This window comes from Triticum dicoccoides, chromosome 6B, assembly GCF_002162155.2.
Source record: "Triticum dicoccoides isolate Atlit2015 ecotype Zavitan chromosome 6B, WEW_v2.0, whole genome shotgun sequence".
NCBI lineage: Eukaryota > Viridiplantae > Streptophyta > Magnoliopsida > Poales > Poaceae > Triticum > Triticum dicoccoides.
In genome coordinates, this window is record NC_041391.1 from 397,095,090 (window position 1) to 397,120,949 (window position 25,860).

Here is a 25,860-nt window from a genome sequence, read left to right on the forward strand (position 1 = left end):
TCCCAGAGCTTGTTGTAAATGATCCCAAAATCTAGAGACAAATTGAGTGCCTCTGTCGGACATTATAGTCTTTGGAATTCCATGCAGAAAAACTATACGGGAGAGATAAAGTTTGGCAAGTTTCTGAGTGGTGTGGGTTGTCTTTACTGGAATGAAATGTGCCACCTTAGTCAATCTATCCGTGATGACCCATATGGCATCATTTCCGTGTTGTGACCGAGGTAGTCCGACAATAAAATCCATTCCAATTTCGTCCAATTTCCACTCAGGTATCTTGTTTGGCTGTAATAGTCCTGTTGGTTTTTGGTGCTCGGCTTTAATGCACTGATATGAATCACAACATGCAATGAATGTGGCTATATCCCTCTTCATACCATGCCACCAAATTTTTTCCTGAATGTCCTTGTACATTTTGGTCCCTTCAGGATGGATTGAATATGGAGCGGTGTGGCCTTTGGCTAGAATTTGCTGTTTGAGGTCCTGTATATTTGGTACACAAAGTTTGTCTCCGTACCATAATATCCCCTCATCGTCTATGACGAATTCTGAGGCCTTGCCCAAACTCACTTTTCTTTTTTATGCCTTCGATGCTGGGGTGTCCATGCCGACCCTCCTTAATCTGTTCCATTAGGGTAGGCTGTATTTCCGAATTTGACATATTGCCCTCAGTGACCATCACCAAGTTGAGTTTGGCGAACTCCTGCTGAAATTCAGGTCTCAAGTTCTGTAGACTGTCATTGCCCGAGCCGGGGTTTCGACTAAGAGCATCTGCCACCACATTCGCCTTTCTTGGATGGTAGTGAATGCCAACATCATAATCTTTCACTAATTCCAACCAGCATCGTTGTCGTAAATTGAGTTCTGGTTGTGTGAAAATATATTTGAGGCTTTTATGGTCCGTATATATTTCACAACAATTTCCAAGCAAAAAGTGCCGCCACTCTTTGAGTGCATGAATGACTGCTTCCAACTCCAGGTCATGAGTAGGATAATTTTCTTCATGCTTTCGTAGTTGCCTGGAAGCGTATGCGGCTACTTTGCCTTCTTGCATTAATACGCATCCGAGGCCCTTCCGGGATGCGTCACAATACACTTCAAAACTTTTGTGTATGTCTGGCACAACCAATACTAGTGCTATTGTTAATTTCCTTTTGAGTTCTTGGAAACTTTTCTCGCAAGCTTCAGTCCATACAAATTTCTTATCCTTCTTGAGTAATTGTGTCATTGGTTTTGCTATGGTGGAGAACCCCTCAATAAACCTTCGGTAATATCTTGCCATTCACAAGAAACTTCGTACATCTGTTACGTTGGCTGGTGGTTTCCATCGAAGTACGGCCTTGACTTTTTTTGGGTCTATGGCAACACCTTCTTGGGTCAATACATGGCCTAGAAAACAAACCTGTCTTAACCAAAATTCACATTTGCTGAATTTGGCGTATAATTGATGTTTCCTTAATTCTCCCAGTACAATTCCGAGATGTTCAGCATGTTCTTCTGGTGTCGTAGAGTATACCAGAATATCATCAATGAACACCACAACAAATTTTTCCATAAATTTCATAAACACTTTCTTCATGAGGTGGACAAAATATGCGGGGGCGTTTGTCAGTCCGAACGGCATTACTGTGAATTCATATAATCTGTATCTGGAGGTGAATGTTATCTTGGGGATGTCTTCTGTCCGTACCTTTAATTGATGATACCCCGATCTTAAGTCAATTTTTGAGAAAACTTTGGCTTGTGCGAGCTGGTCAAATAAATCATTTATCCGTGGCATCGGATATTTGTTTTTGATGGTGAGCATGTTGAGTGCTCGATAGTCTATACATAATCTCAGTGTCCCATCCTTTTTCTTGGCAAATAATACTGGTGAACCCCAAGGTGAGGAGCTGGCTCGCATAAATCCTTTGTCCAGTAATTCTTTTATTTGCTTCTTTAATTCTACCAACTCGGAGGGTGCCATTCTATAGGGTTTCTTGTAAATGGGGGTGGTTCTAGGTGCTAGTTCAATGCTGAACTCTATTTCTCGGTCTGGTGGCATGCCTGGTAGTTCTTCGGGAAATACGTCGGGGAACTCACACACCACTGGAACTTTTCTTAACTCTGAAACGTCCACCTTATTCAACCTTGGTTGCCGTGATATTGGTCTTTCCTGAGCTGCAATTTTTATCGTCTTCCCGTGATGATGAGTAAGAATTACAGTCCGATTGAAGCAGTCGATAAATCCCTTGTTGGTGGTTAACCAGTCCATTCCTAGGATAACGTCCAGTCCCTTATTTTCCAATACAATGAGGTTTGCCTGAAACTTTAGTCCCTCAAACTCAATAACCACACCCTTGCAGTAACTCTGAGTGATTTGCTTAATCCCGGGGGACTTGATGATCATAGATTTTTCCAAGGGAAGCATCGAAAAATCATTTTGCAAAGCAAATTTCTTTGAAATGAACGAGTGAGAAGCTCCAGAATCAAACAGAACCGTGGCAGCTATTGTGTTGAAAGGGAACGTACCGAGCATGATATCCGGTGCATTTTGAGCTTCCTCCTTGGTCACATGGTTCAAGTGACCCTTCTTGTGATTGTTATTGGGGTTGAAGTTGTTACGCTTGGGTGTTGAATTATTTCCACTGTTGTTCGGCTTGGGGGCCGAGTTTCTTGGCTTTGGGCACTGTTTGGCATAGTGTCCTTCCTCTCCACAAGCGTAGCAAGTAACACTAACACCTAGGCGATATGTAAAATCCTTGTCCCTTGCATGAAATTTTTTGTTTGGGCATGGAACATTGGTCGTGGATTTGTTGGCTCCATTCTTCTGAAAATCAGTCTTGTTCCGGTTGTTGCGGGCATGAGTAGTCTTGTCCCTTTTGCGCTTGCGGAAATCCTCCAAGCTGTGGCGCTCATTTTCCAATGTAATGGCTTTGTCCACAAGTGTTTTGAAATCCGGAAATGTGTGTACGACCAACTGGCATTTAAGTGCTGGTGCCAGACCGTCCAAATTTTTTTCCATCTTTTTATTTTCAGTCATATGCTCTTCGATGGCATAACGAGATAATTGAGTAAACTGACTATTATACTCAGTCACTGTCATGCTTCTCTGCTTGAGGTCATCAAACTCCCTTTTCTTGATCTTCATAATGCTTTTGGGAGTGTGCGCCCCACGAAAACCTTCTTTAAATTCTTCCCAGGTGATGTTATTTTCATTGGGGTGCATGTGTAGGAAATTCTCCCACCATAATGCAGCTGCTCCAGTGAGGTAGTGGGGTGCGTAAAGTACCTTCTCACGGTTTGAACATTGTGCAATAATTAATTTCCTTTCAATGTCTCGAAGCCAATCATCGGCCTCAAGAGGTCTATCCGTGTGAGAGAACGTTGGTGGACGCGTCTTTTGTAGTTCAGACAATTTGGAATGCTGCTGATATGGTTCACGGTGATTCCCCATATTGATAACATGATTCATCATTTCTTGATGCTGCTGCTGACTTTGCTCATAAAGGCGGCATACTTGAGAAAATGATGCTTCACTGCCTTGCTGACTTGACTGCCCCTGTGTGAAATTGTTACTTGTCTGGGTACCATAATTTTCTTCCGGCTGACTTGGCATGGAACGAGTCCAGGGACGAGGCATTTTCCACTCTGGGGTATATTTTGCAGAATTCATGAGAAAAACTGAGTGGCAAAAATAAATAATTTTTGCAAAGGCGGAAATTTAAGAACTCCAACATTTTTCAAGAAAATACTTGATTGCGCATGGAGAAGGACCGCTCAGTACATATCTTACACGCAAGCCGTAATTATACAATACATCACTCAGGATGTGCGTACACATTCCTGACATGTTATTTAGGCTAGTGCACTTCTCCCAGTTCCTACATGATGCGCACACAATCTACTTCTCACCAAACCTATATACATATAAACATATCATACAAGCTGGTACATTGCATGGCTGCTGGGCGCACTCAGTCGGAGATGGTAAGAACTTCCCTCGTCCTGCCAAGGGTAAGACCCAGTGATGCTGGAGACTCAACCTCCTCCTCACTAATAGGCTCCAGGCGCGAAGTGCTGAGTTGAGGAGCTGGTGTAGGCGCCGCAAGTGGTGCAGTACTGACTGGAGTGGGAGCAATGACTTGGTCAAACTCCTCAGTGGTAGGCAGGTGGCGAGCGGTGGCGAAGATGGCAGGTGTATAGGATGCTGAGGACGAGACGTAAGTTAGTGGTGGTGCTGTATGGAGGAGCTCCCTCCTGTTGGCGGAACAACCCTGCACAAAGTCCATACGAGCAGCCAAAAGTCGTCCACGAGGTTATCAAAAGCTGCCTCAAGAGCTTTGAGATACTCAACCAACATTTCAATAGCCTCATCTCTCTCTCCCCTAGGGCAAGCGAATGCATAGTGACAAGTGTATGGCATGTGGCAGGGGAGGTAGCGGTAGCGACGAGCCTTCATCGAAGGAAGAGCATCCCGGGGACGAGCTATCACCTCATGGGCAGCCATCTGCATGGCATGCCTCTCCGTAGGCATGGCCCTTCCCACAAATCGGAAGCGGCGTGACTCGGAATGTCCTCCCTTGAATTGCACCACGGCCTGGTCCACAGACACGCTGTCGCTGATCTTGTGCTCGTAGAGTGTGAACTCCGGACGAGTCGATGGTCCGATCGCGACCTTGGTGATGGAGACGAGAGGCTTGATAAACCCCTCGGGTACATTGGCGAACACCTGTGACTCACAGTCGCTGCCAGTCATCTACAAAGGTAGACAAAAATTCTGAACAGTCAAATCATAAATTTATGATGACTAACAGAAAATTGCTACATTTGCTAAATGTTAAAATAGCACTTATTACGCTAATATCCGATTAGCGATCGCACCTAGTGGCTTCCTACAGTCAGCCTGGCTCTCGTACCAAGGTTGTCAGGACCAGTTTTCCAATAGAACATTTATTTAGAAACCGTCCTTTATATAAGACTAGTGTAGGAAAATCTTCCTTACTAGTAGACAAATCCTTATACAGAAGTCCAGAAGTACTAAATATTATACAAGGTTGAGCTGAGGCTGCTCAACAATTTATTACAAGCACGCCGATATTATATATAAAGGCAGATATGACACAAGGGTATGGTGGCATAACTACTGACTCGTAAAAAAAGTGGTGGTGGATATGTCACAGTGAAGTGGGTGACATGACTCCTAAATCTTACATCTCATCGAGCGTCGGAGTGAGGCTCGATGATTTTATTCGGGTAGCGGAAGCGTATATCATACAAGTGACCAATTCCAGGATCGCACGGGACTGACTGGGACTCCTCTAGGCGTCGGACTCGCTATCGTACTCTTCATCCATAAGATCGCCTTCGTCAACATCTGGCCAAATCAACAAGCCAGGTGAGTACTTTGAATGTACCGGCAAGACAGTTTGGACATAAGATAGAACAAATGCAAACATGATGCACATGAGCAGATTAGTAATGCACACTCAGATAATAAATTTTGCGCAACGTGTTAACTAAACAGGAAGTCAGGCGGTGGTCCTCCCGAAATCCCAAAAAAAATAACTGAAAACCGATCGGGCATCTGAAGCGACGCCTCGAAAGGGTAAAATAAATTAACATGTCGCAGTCGGGCATCAGGGCGACACCACGTAAAGGGCTTATATTGAAATGTAAATGACAGTGCGTGCCACAGCCAGACGTCTAAGCGACATCTCGAAAAGGGCTTATAATGAAAGTAAATGACGTGGATGCCACAGTCGGACGTCTGAGCGACATCACATAAAGGGCTTGTATCAAAACTAAATAACGAGAATGCCACAGTGGGACGTCTGAGCGACATCACATAAAGGGCTTATATCAAAAGTAAATAACAAGAATGCCACAGTCGGATGTCTGAGCGACATCACATAAAGGGCTTATATCAAAAGTAAATAACAAGAATGCCACAGTCGCACGTCTGAGCGACATCACATAAAGGGCTTATATTTCACCATTTGAATTAAACTAGCTCATGAATTTAAATCATCCCAAGGAAATACCCAGTACATAATAATAAACGGGTTAGTCCATCCACAGGAATAACATTCAGCCGGGTTTACCACTCATGTTTATTCACCGGAGATTGTCACAAAAACTGACACGGGGATTGTCGATGAGATGGACGTAGAGACTGACACTGACACTGACATGGATATGTTGGTCATAGTCCTTGACCATGGATACGGTTACTCGAATGGTTTTGACTCTGCAGAGTTTGTACTCTTTACCCACAGCCAACGGATTTTCGTAGTCACAAAGGACTAGTTCCGTTTACGGTATTTTAGAAGAAACACATCTAACCAGTACACACCCATTCCACATTCCGCTGCCAGGAATCACCCTAGGCAACATTCAAGAAAAACTTTAAGACGGGGAGGCCACAACCACGAGTAGCATGGGATCAAATTTATATCGCATGCTCTAAGGGGTGCCCCCCTGTCGGTCCCAACCGGAAACACCCATGCCTCCTCACCGGATGACGGGCTTTAATCTAGCGCCATGGAACCCTCCTCACTGCCCCTCTATTTGGTGTGTACAAGGAAAGAGGTTTGCAACTGACTAGACCGCATTCTTTGCAGAAGACATGTGGCAGCACAAAAGAAAAGACGAACGGGAACATGCCTTGATCCACGTTAATACTGGAGTTAAACTGTTGACATAAGACTGGCATGCTTCAACAATACCAGTTTGCAACCTATCATGCCACCACATGATCAGGTTATCACACTATCATATGAACACATCAAATTTCGAAGCTCACTTGTAGCTTTCCTTGCATGCAATATAACCTTCACTAATGCTTATATAAACATGCCATGAGATCACTACTCAATAAAACATGCAAGACACTCATTATATCAAAGGTTCAAACATGCTTGTCTGGTTCGGAGTAGTCGGAGTCTAGCTCGGTGAAGTTTGTGGCTCTGTAACCTCCTTCGGTATCTACGTTATAAAAAAAATTCGGATACTAACGTAAATTCCGTGCGTGCATAAAAGTTGTTCCAAATAATTTTCAAATAAATATGATCAAAAACTAGATAGAAAAATAAAGATGAAAAAAAAAGAATCAACTCAAAATCTTCTTTTGTTTAAAAGTTATATGGGTTTTAGTCCAGGGACTAATCTGTGATGAAACAGAAACTTCCCAGGGGCTAGTTTAAAAAAGACAGAAAACGTTTCGGTTAGAAAACATATTTTGCCCGAAGGCGCTTTGAGAAAACGTTTCGAAAAAGAGAAAAAGCTGACGAGGGGGTCCCACCCGTCAGGTTTAAAAACCAAACCAGAGTCCCGCCGGCGCTCGAGGCTTGCGGTGGTCGCCGGCGTCGATCCACGGTGAGGTAGAGGAAACGGAGGGTACCTACGGACTCACTAAGCTCTCCCGCGTCTGTGGGTGGTGGAGTTGGTCGTCGGCGAGCACCACGTCGACGGCGGCCTCCACTCCGGAGGACGGTGGTTCGGGCGGTGATGGATCTTGCCGAGGGGGGTTGCAAACATCAAATTGGGCTCGGGTTAGAAGAGTGGGTGCACTAGGAGGTTGCTGACAAGGTTTGGGAGGCGGCGTTGCTCTCACCAGAGAGGATCTTGCCGGAGCCCAAAGCGGATCGGGGCGGCCGGAGCCAAGGAAGAAGGCCTCCTCGAGGTCCTCCTAGTGGCTGGGCGCAGTCCTGGCGAGGTGGAGGGGTAGTGCTGGGTCGATAATGAGCTCGAGGCCCCCTTTTATAGCCGGTCCGAGGTGGTTGCCGGGAACGTGATCTCTCCGGCGAGGGATTATGGCGAGGCAGTGGTCGGGCAGGCGGTTTAGGTGGCTGGACAACTGCAGATTGGTCCACTGGTTCCATCCAACGCCTAACCTTGGTTGGATTTGCTCTGCTCCCGTGGTTTCGATGGAACGGCCTCACTGGCTCGTCGGTGGCAGAGAGCGCGCTCTGCGCCTCTCAGGCCCCGGCGACGGCTCTGCAGCATGTACAGGGGGAAAGGACGGCCACGCGGAGGCTCCTGGTAGTGTGGGCGGTGCTGGACGGTGCCGTATGGTAGGGCTGGCCCCTGTTGGTCGCCACGGGCGGTTCTGCCACCACGGAAGACGCCAGCATTGGCGAGACACATCGTCACCGATGCTTGAGTCCGTCCAAACGACCACGCGACACACTGGATAAGAAGGAGGAGCAGGGAGCAAGGCGCCAACGTGCGCACTGGCCAGATTGACGCCGCGGTTCTGAAGAAAACGTCACTGTCGACCGAACTGAAACACTGAATTTTCTGAACTTTGACAGAAACAGTGCACGCCAGCTGTTCGACGAAATGTTTTGGGCACGCGGAAATAATTTCTTGAGCTGATCCTTGGTGAGGTGACCTCTTGATGCATCCAGAGGCTGCCTGATTTATCTCAGATTTTTAGGACAAGAAAAAGAATGAATTTCACCAAAAATGGCAAATCTGGTTCAAACTTTCAGCAAGCATATTTTGAAAATTTTGAACTGTGGATCAGCAGATCTTGATGGATCTAGGTTGAGGGTACTAAGGACTAGCTAGAGGAGTTTATTTGGGACCAAGACTCAAAGGGATTCTGGTGGTTCCTTTGTAAATCATCAAGGCCCAAATAAATGACAGAAAATGCTTTTGAGGGAAAAATAAATAAATAAAAAATAAAAGGAGGTAGAGACTTGCTGGAATGGGATGCTTGGTTTGATCCAAAGTGGGGAGGTGGGTTTTGGGAGAAATATTTCAACATAGGCCATGGCAAGAGAGAGATTTTTTTTGAATGGGGAAGAACCAATCCATAATTCATAGGGATACTTTTTAAATAAATGAAATATTAAGACAACCCAAGATTCTCTGTGTTGAACCAACACATGTCGAAAAACCCTCAAGACCAAAATCAATATTGAGAAGGACTCATAAAAAAATATTTGTCATAAAAGAAAGTTTTTGAGAAGGAGAGTCTTAAAAAAATTAAATAACCTCCTTCCAATTAATTAAAGAATTTGATAAAAACCAAGTCAATTTTTTTTGTAGTGTTACATCAACACAAATAGTTCATCCGCGTGAACGGCATGCCGTATATCGCACACACCTTGATCTGGATGACTGTTTTTTGTGTTGCCTAATCACAAACAATTCATCCTAGTTAGCCGTATGTTGTTTATTGCACACACCCTCATCTGGCTGCCCGTTTCTTTTGTTGCTCCTCATCACAAACAGTTAATTGCACTGAGCCATATGCCCTACATCACACATGGAACTAAAATCTGAACCGTGTTTGATGCATTCGTCATCGCAAACGTTTTGCACCTTTACACCATCGTTGGCGATTAATGCATCGCACATAGTTTCGTCAAAGGGTCTCTGATCGTAGTGTCGTGTTAGCAGCATCCTGCAGTAGTGAATGACCGTAATTCAGATTTGAACTACATCTACATGCAACGGCTATCATAACGGTTTGAAAAATCATATTTGTGTACTTGTGTGCGAGTTAATTCTATGTGCACTAAATTCGAATTAATTTTCAAACATATTGGTGTCACATTTTGGACACATGCATGGAGTGCCATGATATTTAAATTCTGAAAAATTAAAAAAATGATCAGAAACACATGAAACCTTGCTTGACATAATGTCATGCCACTAAGATGATGTGGTCTAAAAATTGGCCCGTTTGATGAAAGTTTGGACACGCACCCCTCACAAAGCGGAGCAACTCAATAGAAGTCTCATGGTTCTGAGAGGGAACAATGCATGTTTGATGAAGAATCAATGATAGCTTCCTCTAATGGCCTTCAAAAAATTTGTACGGTTAACGTGCACTAATACAACTATCATGTCAAAATTTGGAAAAATTTAAGGGTCATTTGACATTTTTAATACATTTAATTGTTTTTCTAGCCATTTAATGATCATAATCCAAATTTGAACTACATCTACATGCGACGGCTAACCATAACGGTTTGAAAAATCATATTTGTGCACTTGTGTGCGAGTTAATTCCATGTGCAGTAAATTGGAACATTTTTTTAAACATATTGGTGTCACGGCTTGGACACATGCATGGAGTTCCATGGCATTTAGATTCCAAAAAATAAAAATGATTAGACAATGTAAATATCTGGTGTTCAAAAACGAAAATGTAAAGATCTGACAAGACAACCGGGCTCCACATGATTGGCACTCTATTTCGCGCCTCAATGTTTGGAAGGTGAGTGGTGCGGGTTATTAATCAGACGCGGTTCTTATTGGAAATCGTCAACTATTAAGTTCACACACGGCTTTTGCTGTGGGAATCGTGTGTAATTCAAACTACTGTACTCATAAATTCCGGCGACTAGCGTGTGTACTATTCCTGTCGATCTAGAGTCTGGCTGCCAATAAATACTACCTTACTCATGTAGTCCCGCCTGCATTCTCATCTACATTCTCCCCTCGCTCGCCCTCTCTCTCCCCCCCCCCCAAATCTCTGCCATGGCACCGCCGATCTTCCCACGCACCGACAAGGAGGCGCTGCCCCCCGAGGACGCTCAATCGAAGAGCGGCGATGAGGAGGACCCCTACACGCTGGCGGATGAGGTTGTGTTGGAACCCCAACATTGTAGGGGTTTTGGGGCCAGTACAATCTTAGTCTGTTGAAGTCGCTGATGCCGGCTGAGAAACCCAAGCAAGTGGCATTCAAGAAGGAGATGACGGCGGAGGAAGCAAGGTACCAGGCGGCTTGTGAAGCCCGTGATGCCACCTGGAAAAACGAGGTAGTGGAGCTTTGGGGGAAGGCGCATCATTGTGCGGAGGAGGTGTACGAAGACGGGTACTTCGTGAGGAAGGTCAAAGGCGCTAGGCGCCTCATCGCTGCGTGGAGGTAGGCCGATAAGCTCTAGCGTGCCACCGATGAGTAGCTCCGGTGGGCGCCCAACGAAATTACAAGATCGTTTTCCCTCGTCCGCTAGCAAGAGGCAAATCGGTACGCCAAGCGCTGCGAGGTAGAGGAGGCAGAGTACTGCCTCTGCACTGGAAAGACGCCGTGCACCAGGGAGCTGCTTTTGAGGGGCTGCCGGAATGCTGCCCAGGAGGTATTTTTAGTTCTAGTATTGTTGGTTGTCAATTTTATGCATTTTACCTAGTAGTTAAGTATCATCACGTATATGTGATGACGTTATATATATTTTCTGATGAACTAATGAACAATTAATATATATTATGAATTCCATTTTCTATCTATTTTCATATACTAATTTGTATGTAGCTGTTATCATCCACATGTAGAGAATGGAAAGCATATATACACACATTGAAAAAGAACATATAAGAACGGAAAACAGAGTACACACATTGAAACAGAGCAATAAACAGAGCAATATTATGATTGTTGTGAATACATAGCGATCCACGTTGAAATGACTCACCAAAATAAAACGCATCCATGAGACCATGACCAGTAGCCCTTGCCTATGGTAGCTCTTGGCTCTGCCTGAACTCGTGCAAGCGTTTGTCCAAGCGGTTGACATGCTTGTGGTACATCTGGAGCGTGATATAGAGCTCCAAGTTGGTTATTTCATCGGAGATCACCAGCTCGAGGATGCGACGACCATGTTCCTCTACTGCGCCCAGGTGGACACTTTGGCAAAGGAGGCGAGCCTAGCAACCAGCGCGTTCGCATCGAGCAGGCCGCAGAGAAGGCGAATGGCGCGACCCATGCGAATGGCATGGCGGGCATCGGTGCAAGTATGGCGCGGTCGGCCTCTGGTGCAAGTATGGCGCAGACGGCCTCTGCCCAGTCCCGGCGAGGAATGGGGGTATTGACGAAACGTGTACCCAGCTGCGACGCCCAGTCGACAGCAAGCAAGGGCCAATGGATCCGCTCTTGCTATGCGGCATGTTGCGCCTCTTGCTCTACGGCGCTCCAACGGTCTCGCTGTGCGGTGAGCCGCGGCCTATTGGCGTGGATGCGCCTAGCTTGCTCTGCAGCACACCATCAATCATGTTGTGTGGCGAGTTGTAGCCTCTCGGCGCTGACATGCCTATCCTGATCTGTGGCGCTGAAGCACCATGCGCCAAGGGTCTGCTCAACCCTAGCAATGATGCGCATCACGGCATCGTCCATTGTGTTGCCGGGAAGTGCCTCCGCCTCGATGGGTCGTGGCGCCTTCTCATTTTCATCGCCGAGGAGGTTGATGGCAAAGGTGGCGCTTTGGTGGGTTCGCATGCTTGGAAAAGGTGTATGTGCTACAGGCTGCGCTTGTTGCCTCGGTGCATCATGCGCCACCTAGGTTTATGCCCAATATCGCTTGGTTGCGGCGGGACACCTGTGAGGAAATGGCGGGAAACGGTGGCCTGGTCATAAAATGCCATCAATTAATGGAAACTTTGCACATAAGGAACATTGAGCTAGCTCGACGAGTGCGGGCACATTGCTCGCCCAAGGGTATGATCCATATACTTGTGTGCCCAACAGAGCACACTATTCATGGTAAATAATGCTGTTCCATTTATCCTAGTAGAGCAGTGGCGGAAAGCGTCACAAGAAGTAGATGATCGTTTATCCTAGTTAATTATGCATGTAATAGTTTACTTTGGTGTGTGGAAATGTCATGTGTGTACCACCCCCTATGTAATTGGATGTTTGCCGTGTATCACACACATCTTGTTTACATGAATTGTTTCTGTTCTCTTGGCTCAACACAAACAGTTTATCGAAATGAACTATTTGCCCTCCATTGCACACACCTTGATCTGGCTACATCGTTTCTATTGCATTGCCTAATCGAAAACAGTTCACCTGAGTGAACCATATGCCGTATATCACACACAACTTGATCTGGCTGACCGTTTCGTTTGTTTTACCTAATCACAAACAGTTCATCCGAGTGAACTGTATGCCGTATATCGCACACACCTTCATCTGGCTTCCCATTTATGTTGTTCCGGCTCATCACAGACAGTTCATAGGGGTGAACTGTATGTCGTATATCGCACACACCTTGATCTGGCTGCTTGTTTCTGTTGTTCCGCCTCATCACAAGCAATTTATCCTAGTGAACTATATGCCGTATATCACACACACCTTCATCTGGCTGCCCATTTCTGTTGTTCTACTTCATCGCAAACGATTCATTGAACTGAACCATATGCCCAGCAGCGCACACGCAACTAAAATCTGAACCGTGTTTGATGTATCCGCCATCACAAACGTTTTGCATCTATTTTGACGGTGTTTTTACATCACCCGTTGCGATTAATGCATCGCACACAGTTTCTTTGAAGGGTCTCTGATTGTTGTGTCGCGTTAGTAGCATCCTTCAGTAGTGAGTATGGCATTTTGTTCATAACATCGAAACAACAATTCTTCTCTTATGAACAACCTCCGTGCAACTTCTTTGCAATGGGCTAGAGTGTACAAAACTCTAAAATGAATTACAACAATAAATATAGAGGAAATTTACTGATGGAAAATACTATAACTATTACAAGGTTTCTATTAGATATTTCAACCTCATTATTTGTTGGTCATTAAGGCGGTTGTAGTTTTTGCAACGATTCATAACAATATATAATCGAGTCAATATCCTTGTGATCAACTTTTAACGACAATATAGAAGAATTAATGATAAAAAAATTGATCATACTTATCAAGAACTACACTTGACTAACTTTAATACATCATATAGCTTTTATGACATTCATACCTAAGCTGAACTTTCCAGTCTTCTTTTCTTTCCGTCTTTTACTTCTTATAGATTTACTTCAATATTTATCCTACTCACAGAAGAAGTATCTAACTTTTAAGAGTGGCATGAACCCTCAACTTCCCTAGGCGTGTAAGTCTCATTACATCCTCTGGGTTTTTTTCTTTCTCTTTAAGTTCTCACTATTAACACATGACTGTTGTTCTTCCGGATCCTATATATTTAAGCCTTAAACGTAGTTGAACCTTTCACTGGAACTTGCAAACAAACACTTCTTTAGATATCACATATCTTTCAACCCTTGTTTGTTTCTAAAAACAAATTTTAGTACCAAGAATATCACAGAACTATCATAAACATTCTGAAGTTCGGTTTCTCAGAAGCAAGCAGACTTTGATAGGATTCTAGCCTTTTGGATCGAAGGACATGAGTCTTGTCATCAATAGCATCAGCAGGAGAGTATTGTAAGCATGCAATAGAAATAATCTTTCTCGACACTCTAGAGGATGATCCTCTCATTACATTTACGAAACGTAAAGATTCAACAAAATAAAAACAACTATTCAATATCAACACAGTGAAACCGTGAGCCATCATTCAACAACTATAATGCAAACTACACATAGACATTGTCCATACTTAATTTGCACTAGTGATTAACCTTAATTAATACGTAATTGTGCTCCCACTCAAAACAATATATATCATAATTGATGTTAAGTGATTCAAGATCCTGATCTTCTTCACAGACATCGATGGTAGCATCACATCTGACGTGAATTTCAGCCGGTAGGCAATCTTTTCCCGATCATCTCTCCATATGTCTCTTGTTCATCTTTCAATGCTTCATGCTCCGAGCTCAGAAATTTTCTGCCAGAACTTCATGACAACCTAGTGATCCTATTGTGAGGTCCTACCTTCACTGGCCTCACACTTCACGATTCATTTGTACTCATGGTAGCATGTAGTACTCCAAAAAAACCCATGTTATAGGTAGTTGCTACACTAGGAAGAGCACTTTTAGTCTTGATATTTTAGTGAGAGATCAGTCTAATAATTGATTACTGCACAATCAAAGGGTGGAAAAAACAAAGGGATAAACATCTTAGGCAATTCATAATAGCATGATGGTAGAGCCCTGGGCACCGAGAAGTCTCCACGGTCTTCTTGAATCTTCAGTTGAAACATTGCCATGGCGGTAGAAAAACCATTACCGTGGCAACCATTTGAATAAAGCTGCCGTGGCTGCAATTTCAGAAAATGTTGCCATGGTGACCATTTCAAAAATGTTTCCATGACACCACTTTCAGAAAACGCTGTTGTGGCATAAAATTTTTAGCACATCCTCCTATGCCTGGTACACCTTGTCCATGTCGGGGACCTCCGTGTAAACTTGCCACTGTCATGTGTAACCTATAAACTATCTCTACATCTTTCACATTCAAGTGGTAATCTTGTGGCTCCAGCCATCATGCCGTGATGCGCAGGCTACTTAGAATTACAACATATAACCATCTCATACAAAAACTCATAATCATGAAGAAGGCTATATCACATCATATGCAAACCTACAAAACCAAGTTAGACATCCTCTAATCGGTTTGGCAAATTTTAATTACATGGATGCTAGGGTTACCGGATAACACTAACTACCTGCACGCGCAATCAAGGCAATAATTCTTGTTGCTAGATTAACTTTCGCGGTGTGTGAGGGAAAGACTTAATTAAAAATTCCTACCTCCACACTAAACTTTGTCAAATACATGTGACCCCCTATAAGATCGTTCATCTTCATCATCCTCTTGTGTACTCGACGGTTCACTATTATTGACTATGATGAAGAACAAAGAACTGTTAGCAGATCGTCGACAACCAGAGCTGGTCGATTGTCAAAACTTTGTACAAAGCTACATCATGCATTCAATGAAATGAACCGAAGCAACACTCGAGGGAAGAATAGCAAGAATATCAAACCCTCACACCCATTTGTGATCTAAATCAAAACCTGCATCTACACATAGAACCGCTCATGATGCCACTCTTCGAAAACGTAGTAGAAAACAAAAATATTAGCCCTACAATCACTCAGGAACAATGTGAAGATGCATATAAGGTTTGGATCAACGATCATCACCAAATCCGGATTGCAACGAAAGAAGACAAGTCAGTGTAGATCGTACTTGGCGTTACTCGAACCACTAATGCCAATCCCATGAACCGCCCTTGAATGAAACCTCAAACGGAAGACTGAAAGTGCGGCCTCTCTACTTGGTTGCAAGTGTGTGGTCTTCACAATCTGGCAGCGCTTCACCATCCAGTGCTAATCATCGCCAGAGAATTAGAGGGACGAGATTAGAACCACACTGGTCTTCTAATTATGAGGATTAGAGGAACTAGGTCTAGCTCTAATTAGTTAACTAGGACCAGCTATAACTAGAACTAGATGAACTAGAGGAGGCTCCAAAACTTGTATGTTCAGTAGGTCCAAATCCCCCCCCCAATTATGAGCATTAGGGGAACTAGGCCTAGAACTAGATGAACTGGATGTACATATAGGTTTAAACACAAGGGGGGGAGCCCCCTGGTCTAGCCAAGAGGAGGGGGAAACACCCTCCAATTCGGCCTCCCCCTTCCATCGTAAGGGGAAAAGGGGCGTCACCTCCTAATTGGACCCAAGCGGACCAAGTTTCCTTCCATCACCTGGCATTTTAAGTCCCGTGGATACTAAATTAAATATAAAAGTCCTCTAACAATTTCTAGAGACTTTTATATATAATTTAATATCATTAGAAACATTTTCCACCAATATAAGACTTGTCTGTAATACCTGGCACTGCTAGGGAAAACCTTAGACACAGAATCTTTGACGTAGTGCTGGACAAGAAGGGGCACTATTACTAATTAGCAGTAACAAGGGCCATAAACAGGTGCTACTGCTACCAACTTAATAGTAGGGCAACTAGGTAGAACCACGCTACAACGAAAATTGACCGACTGTTCCCGCCACGCTAGGTTTAGCAGTAGCGCGCCCACGCTAACCACGCTACTGCTAATGTAATAGTAGTAACGCACCTTTTTTTACAAGGTGCTACTACTAATTTTGAACCTGGCCACATGGTGGGCCCCGCTTAGAAGTAGCACCTATGCTAAAAGTGTGCTACTGCTATCTTATTAGCAGGAGCGCATTTTACGCCCAGTGCTACTGCTAAACTACAGCCATAGCACCTTTTTCCTCCCCCTCCCCCTCCCCCTCCCCCCATCCTCTCTTCCTTCACTTTCCCCTAGCTCCCACCTCCTCTCTCCCTCACTTTGCTTCTTCCTCACTACTTTCCCCCCTATTACTCTCCTTCTTCTACCTATATTTATCTCTTTTTATTACTCCTAGATAACTACACCACCTCCATTAATGGACCTCCTTTCTCTTTTTCCTTCCCCTCCACTAGTTGAACTTGTCTCCTCCCAAACTAGCTAGCTAGGTAGATCTAGCATTTAGTGAAGTGACCTATGTACCTCCCTAACTAGATCTAGCCTTGTCAAGAAGAGCTTTGTCCACTTTTGATCATTCGATAGGTGTGCATGGCGACACCAATCGACATCATCATCACTGTGCTTGATCTCGAGATAGGTGATTAAAAATTTATGCTTTTGCAAGAATGGAAATATGTGTATGTGTGCGATATGACATAATCGTGCGATATGATTGAAATTGTGTGTGTGGCACGAGTTGCCACCGAATTGTGCTTCTGAGTTGCCTATGTTTTGCCGAAATGTTGATTTATTTCTGTTTCGGCGAATTCCGGGAAAACTCTAGATGTCCTATTTTTAGGGAAGGCCATGTCAAATTTTTGTATGACTTTGATGCATGCATGCATTTTTATAATCTATTTGTTTATTATTACCGTGCAGGCATTCATTATGGTCAATGGAACGATGGTCGAGACGTGGTTGTGGTCTGCGGTGCAGGACATGAAAGAAAATAAACTGACAGAGATTTTATGTCCGTGTCGAAGATGCAAAGGACGAGTTTGGCTCGACACCTATGACGACGGTCGGGTGATGGCGCACTTGCTCATGAATTGTTTCATGGATGGCTATACTCGGTGGATATTTGAAAATGAGGATGATGATGTTGAAGACACCGACGGGGTAGGCAATGATGATATGGGGCAAGATGAAGAGATGATCGATAATGGTAGCGGAGGAGGAGCCGGACATGGCGGCGGGGAAGAGGCCGGACATGGCGGCCGAGAAGTTGCCGGACATGGAGGCGGAGAAAACATGGACTCCACGCTACAGACTTCGTCGGTGACAATTGTGTGGGACCCTCATGTTCAAGCACTGCTTCGCAATGAGATGAGTACTGACAGAGCTGCTTCTAGAGAGGAGGCCAAGCTACAGCAACTGGTGATAGACTCGAAAACTCCATTATATCATGGTTGCGATCCCGAGGTGACCCGCTTGAGTTTCACGCTCGAACTCCTGAAAACAAGGGCTCAAAACAAATGGACCAACACAAGCACCGTTGGGCTTCTCAAGTACCTAAAGGATATTCTTCCCACGGGGAAAGTATGTACTACTAGTGTGGATGAGGCCAAGAAGATCGTGTGCCCTCTTGATCTGCCGCACATTAGATACCATGCATGCATCAACAATAGCATAATTTAACGGAAGGAGCACGCAAAAAAACCAGTTGTACGTTGTGCAATTCTTCTTGATAGAAGAAGGCCAGGAAGAAATGTACCCAGAAAGTTGTATGGTACTTACCGATCACTCCCCGTCTACAACGTTATTTTTGAGATCCCAAGGAAGCAAAGCTCATGCATTGGCACACGAAGAAGACAAAACCCGACGATGGAGATGATCTGAAGCTGAGACACCTCATGGATGGAAGCCAGTGGAGAGATTTCAAAGGCGAATATCGGTATTTCGCATGTGATGCAAGGAACATCATGCTCGGCGCGTGTACCGATGGCATGAATCCATTTGGCAACCAGAACACCAACCGGAGCAAATGGCCCGTGTTTGTATGGATGTACAACCTCTCACCTGGTTGTGCATGAAGTCAAAGTACATAGACATGAGCATGCTGATTCAAGGGCCAAAACAACCGGGAAATAATATTAATCTATATTTGGTGCTACTTCAAGAGGAGTTAGACACGTTATGGAAAACATCGACCAAGACATGGGACACCAGCAAAGGCGAGTATTTCTATATGAGACCCGCGCTGATCATGACAATGCACGACTATCTCGGTTATGGATATGTCGTAGGCTAAGTGTGCCATGGATATTGCGGATACATGCGGTGCATGGATGATACGATGTCTCAGCAGCTAACGTCAAGGAAAGATGGCTGGTCTAGGAAAATCGTGTACAGGGGGCATCAAAGATGGCTCAAGAAGGACGACCGGTGGAGAAACTTGGAGATCTATTCAATGGTGAGGCTGAGCATCGAGGACCTCCATGTAAGCGGAGCGGCGCCAAAATCGACGAGTTGTTGAAAAACTAGGAACAGTGCCCCGCACCAGGAAAGACGATGAAAAAGGCGTCGGAGCCGCTGCTAAAGGTATGGAAGACGCGGTCTGTTTTCTGGGACTTGGAGTACTGTCACAAAATCGACACGCCTCATTGCCTTGCCCAAATGCATATCTGTAAGAATGTCCTTGAGCTTGCTTGTGACACTGATGAACATGTTGGATAAGACCAAGGATGGGACGAAGGCAAGAAAAGACTTGCAAGATTTGAAAATCAGGGAAGATCTGCACATGCCGCCCCGTAAAAAGCCAGAGACAGAGACAGAGACAGAGGCGCGAGAGAAGAAGGGCAAAAAAGTAAAGGAAGAGGATTATTGGCCCCCTTCTTGCTTCACCTTAAGTCCGGCTGAGATCGATCAATTCTTCAAGTGCCTTACCAGAATCAATGTTAGTTCCGGTTACTATGGGAAGATAAGCAGATTTGTAGACACGAAGAAGCAAAGTTTCAGCGGGATAATGTCCCATGATTGTCATGTGATTATGACATAGATACTACCTATTGCCCTTAGAGGGATAATGGACAAGCACACCCATGACACGCTTATTGGTCTCTGCAACTTTTTCGATGTCATCTCTCGAAAGTCGATCAGTCTGAAGCAGGTCCGAAGGCTGTAGGAAGAGATCGTTGTGATACTAAATGAGCTTGAGATGTACTTCCCGCCTGCGTTCTTTGATGTCATGGTGCATTTGTGTGTCCATATTGTGGACGACATAATAGACATGGGGTTGTCATTCCTGCACAACATGATGTCGTTTGAGAGGATGAATTGGATCATTAAAGGATTCATTCGTAACATGTCCCGTCCGGATGGAAGCATCGTCCAGGGCTATGTGACACAAGAGTGCATCTCTTTCTGTGAAAATTTTCTATAGGGCGCACAACGGTAGCCTGGTGTTGGTTTGCCCGTTAAGAAGCACATTGGGAGGCTCGAAGGAAAGGTCACTCCAACGGTCGTATGGAACTGCATATGGCCTACTCAGATTGAGGCAACGACTTTGACAGAGCAAACTTGGTAGTGCTACAACACCTAGACTAGGTAGATCCTTTTGTGGCACTACACAAATAAACTATCGCAAAGAAGTATCGTGACCAGGGGGTATGCAGGACGGACACCGAAGTTACTAGAGAGCACAACTCCATTTTCCTGCATTGGTTCAAAGAGCATATTCTTGCTAATCCCCGAAAGAGGGCTCTAAGGACAGATTGCTCATATACGCCTTAGCACATGGCCCCTCGCCCAATCTTGTCACCTATCAGGCATACAATATCAACGGATACACGTTCTACGCGGAGGTCAAAGATATGGACAATCATGATCAGAACTCAGGGGTGACGATGGAATGCATGACCGGCAGCTCCAACGGCGCAACTGAGAGATTTTACGGAAGGGTCGAGGAGATTTGGGAGCTTGACTACTCTGGACTGCACAACGCAATGATGTTCCATCTTATATGGGCTAAGAATGTCGAAAGAGAAAACCGGTATTTCAATACCATGACTATACCCGACGCCAAGAGCGCTACCGTGAATGTCATCGCAAAAAACGAGCCATGGGTACATGCTAAGCACATGACACAATGCTTCTTCATAACCGACCCGAGCAATCCCAGCCATGTTGTCGTGGGGAGAGGCAAAAGGAACATCATTAGAATGAATGGAGGAGAGGCAAAAGGAATGTCGGGAAGACTACGACCAATACGGAAATCGATGAGGGAAGATGACGATGTCGATGAAGTATACGTCGAAAGAAGAATCAATCCTACATTACCTAAGAAAGAGCGTACTCCATGGAAAAGGAAATGTCACAATGAGGGGCTCAATTATTCGTCAACGAACAAGAAGGGAAAGAAGCTCACTGAAAAACGAAAATGTCGACGCTAAGAAACCGTTATCAGTCAAATGATGTAATATATATGTTCCTATTTTGTATTCACACTTAGACATTATGGGTCAAATGACGTAATATATATGTTCCTATTTTGTACAACACACTTAACCTTTATGGGTCACACGATGCAATATATATCACCTTAGTTATATACAATGTATCACCTTCCCTTGTTCCGGCTCTCGGGGAAAAAGGGAAAAGAAAAGAAAAGGAAAAGAAGAAAAGAAGGAAAAGAAAACAAAAGGAAAAGAAGAAAAGAAGGAAAAGAAAAGAAAAGGAAAATAATAAGAAGAAGGAAAAAAGGAAAAGAAAAGAAAAAGAAGAAAAGAAAAGGAAAATAAATTAAAGGAAAAGAAACTGGAAGAAACAAATAGGAAAAGAAAAGGAAAATAAATTAAAGGAAAAGAAACTAGAAGAAACAAACAAGAAAAGAAAAGGAAAATAAAAAAATGAAAACAATAGCAGGAGCTCTGGTTGAGTAAAAGCGTTATAGCTACGTTATGTAGCACTAGCCCTGTTAGAGGAAACACGCTATAGCTACTTCATATAGTAGTAGCACTTTTCTTGAAAATGCGCTATAGCTAAGTTAGCTTTAGCGTGTTTTCAAGAAAAGCGCTACTACTATTTTCACATAACCCCCGCGCAGGCTTCCCTCTTCTCCTTCCTCCCCCAATTCCCCCACTCTCTTCTCCCCCTCGTCGCCCCTGCCCTCGCCCTTGCCAGAGCCGTAGCACCGACCCTGACATCTCATGCCTCCCTCGCCCTCATCATAGCCCGAGCACCGACCCCAATGCCGCGAGCCTCCTTCCTCAGCCCTGGCACCGACCACGACATTTCATGCCTCCTGGCCATCGCCGTCGCCCGGCCCCGACCCCAACGCACCACGCCTCCCTCCTCTGCTTCCTCCCCTCCCAACCTCGGTCATCGTCGGGCCAGCCTCCTCGCCCTGCACCCTTTGTAAGCCCCCCACCGTTCCTCTCTCTCTGCCATTAGAGTTCTAGCTAGGGTTCCTCGGTCAATTTACTTAGGTTTTAGTTAGGGCAGTAGGTTAATTAGGTTATATATCTAGTTGGTATGAACCCTAGGTTTCAAATTAGGACATAAATATAGCTAGGTTTTGAAATTCAGACATAAATTTATATAGGTTTCAAATTAGTATATAAATTTAGGGTTAGGTGTTTTAGGTGTAGTTAAAAGTTTTTTTGATTATATAGGTTTCTTGCATTTTTTAGTTTAAGCAATTGTTGCTATTTAAATTTTATAGTGCTAGTTAGTTAATTAGAACTAGTATGAACCCTAGGACAGATTAATTAAAGCAACTGTTGCTATTAAAAAATTTTACTTCAAGCATTTGTTGCTATTTAAAAAAACAAAATTAGTATGAACCCTAGTTATAGAAATTTTTTTAGTTTCAAATTTAGGTAGGCTAAATTTAGTTTCAAATATTGTGAAGAAAAATGACTTCTTGCATTTTTCTTCAAGTTCTATATTTTTATTCCTTTTATATGAAAATTTGAAGTGGACATGTGATATGTGGACATGTGATTTGGACACGTCATACTTGGAATTTGGACATGTCATATTTGGACATGTGATGTTTTGGACATGTCATATTTCGAAAATGATGATTATGTGCAGGGTAAATGATCCGAGTGTCCTATGTTTCACCGGAATGTTGATTCATTTCCGTTCCGGTGAATTTGAGGCACTAGATATGTCCACTTTTTAGCAAAGGTCATGCCGAAATTTCCCGTGAATTTTGGCATGACATATGCTAGAAAGTAGGCATATCGAGTACCAGGATTTGCTGGGAAACAACATTCTGGCAAACCATAGACCTTTTTATGTCATTTCTCATTTTATTATAGTTTTAGAATTAAACGACGACACTTAATCATAGGAAACATGTCCAACAACGAAGAAATCGGGCCTTTTGACCAAGATGCAGACGAGATGGATTATGAGGGTGAACAACAGTACCTTGACTTTTTGTGTCCTAAGCACAGTTGAGGTTTGCAGGGAATCCTCGATGATGGTACTGACACCGACACCGACATCGATGGCGCGAACACCGATGGCGGCGCCAAGACCACTGGGGAAGGTACTGACGGGGAAGATACTGGTGGGGAAGGTATCGGCGCCGAAGCCGCTACCGAAAAGAAGACGTAGAACAAACACAGGATACGAAAAGCTCACAAACTCGGCATCAGACGACTGGTGATCACAAAGATGGCCCCTGGCAAGTTTGAGCCATTAGAGCCGAAAGAACCCCGCAAGTTCTATGGTAACCAAGTAGGATACATCCTACGGGAATGCTCGAGCATCAACGATGATGACTTAAGGAGTAAAGAACATTTGAGGCAGTTGCTCATGATGAAGTTGCACGAGATATTCAAGTTCCCCGACCAGGATGATAGCATAGAACAACTGTGGGATTATAGTAAGATGAAGAAGATTAACAATCACGCCATGGTCATGTTCAGCAATGATTTGGCCTCCTGGAAAGGGAGGGTGAAACGAGCTATTGAGGCTAAGGAACCCCTGTCAAAGATTCTGGTGGAAAACCTGACACTTACGAAAGAGGAGTTCCAAAAGTTCAAGTACACTTGTGCTACCGCGGCAGCCAAGGCTAAGGCTGCGAAATTCAAGAGCCTTTAGCAAAGGAACACGGGAAAGCATCGCCTCGGAAGCCGTGGCTACCATGGCAAAAGGCCCATATGGGATAAGGAAAACGTGGAATGTGAAGCCATGGGTCTCCCAGACCCCTTCGTGAAGTTCACCAACCCCTTGGAGCGTGACTTCATCAGCGCTCGCTACAAGTGGGATAAGGAAAATAAGGTTTCTAACACGAACCAGATCACGAGGAAATTTATAAGAATACTGGTAATTATTCTTTGACCACCATAAATTTAGCTTCTGATCAAATCGACTGCACATTGGTAAACAGTTCACGGTCCTTCTGCGGGAGAAGCAACACCAGCTTGCAGCTGAAAGCCAGTCTTCCTCAATGAGGCCCAAGTGGGACACCCCTCTCAACCGGGCCTGGAACGAACTTAAGGGACACCCTTTGGACCAGCGGCCGCAATATGGACGTGTGCATGGCGCTGGAGACAATGCCACTTCGAAGGTATTTTACAACGAGGGCCCGGAGGCCAATAAGCAGAAAAAGAAGTTTAGTCAGGTGGACATCGACTAGAAGGTGAAGCTTGCATTCAAGAAAAAAGTTGCTAAGGACGTGAAAATAATAGCAGAGGAGAAAAAATAGTTGCTATAGCAGGCTGTTGCTGCAGTTGTAGAAGCCTGCAAAAATAACTTCGCTACTAACTTGATCCCGACTATCATCAACTGGACGAAGGAAAATCCAAACAAGACATTAGATGATTTCCCCATGCCCAGTTTTGCCGAGAGCAACACGGTGAACAACACCATCGTACCATCACCTGCTCACGCAACCGCGTCTGCTCCCGCACCCGCACCGGCACCAGCTCGTAGCAGCCCGTCCTTAGTCTCTGGCGCACTAGGCGGGCCTTCGTCTTTGGCTGAGCTCGACGCCCTCATGGTAATTACATGTCACACCAACATATATCTAGAATATTTCATTTTTTTTGCCTTTCAGATGTTTTACACCACAAACATGTGTTTGCAGGCCGACAAAACCCCATGCACCGTGCTCTACTTGATGAATGGCCAGAAGGTGGACGTGGGAAAGGCGGTGATAACGAAGCCCTTAGAACTCACGTTCCATGGCCAGCTGATGCCCGATGGCACTTTAGGGTTACCTTGTCAAGTGTGAAATCGGGCCACGAGGATTTGCCTCCTCCAGTACGGCTAGGGGGAGAGGACGACGAGACCCTGTTGTGGCTTGGAAACTACAAGGGTTGGGTGCTGCTATGGCTGAAGAATCTTCTTCGTCTGGAGCTAGCCAAGAGCGCACAAATAACCACACATCAACAAGCAGGTATGAACAGCACCGCCCCGCCTATGCAATTACCAGCTCGTGTAGTGCCGAGTAAGAGTGGCAGACAACATGATGAAGGGGGTCCAATAGTGGCTGATGTAATCGCCTCCGTAGAACCAAGAATGGATGATGAGATGGACGAGAACCCTCTTCGGTTCCTCAATACAGGCACCTATGATGGTGACTTAGATATGATGAGTCAGCCATATGATGACTCGGGCTATCAGAATGCTGATGAGAATATGGATGATCTGCCCGAGCAGGAACGTCCTAGCAGGGACTGCAAGAAGTCTCTCTTCATGCAATCCTCACAGGGCACACCTGAAGATGCCTCCTCAAAATAGGCTCAACTAGTCGAGGGTCATACAGTGCTTAGCCCAACAACACTGTGGCAGGGGTTAAGGAAGGGTCTCGAAGGCCAACCCAAGAAAAAGGAGAGGAAGAGACCGGCGAAGAGAGGCTCTGCTGCCTACAAACAAGCCAGAGCACATAATAGCCAGACGGTGGATTTTGAAGAGCGTGTACCTGTCAAAGGTGCGGCCATGTTCCATGTCACGGGCGAGTTGATGCTACTGCTGAAACCACTAGAGGCAATATCAGGGGATCTCAGGACACTTCACGGCCATGTGCTCTCGACTGAGAAAAGCCTACTAGCCTCGACGGATCCAGGATATCCGGCATACACGACTCGTGTGCCTGAGGGTAAGTGCTACGTCTACACACGGCCTGCGGAGGTGTTCTTCCCATGGTTTGAGCATATCTTCGAGATGTTTCTGACAAGGCGGCTTGATT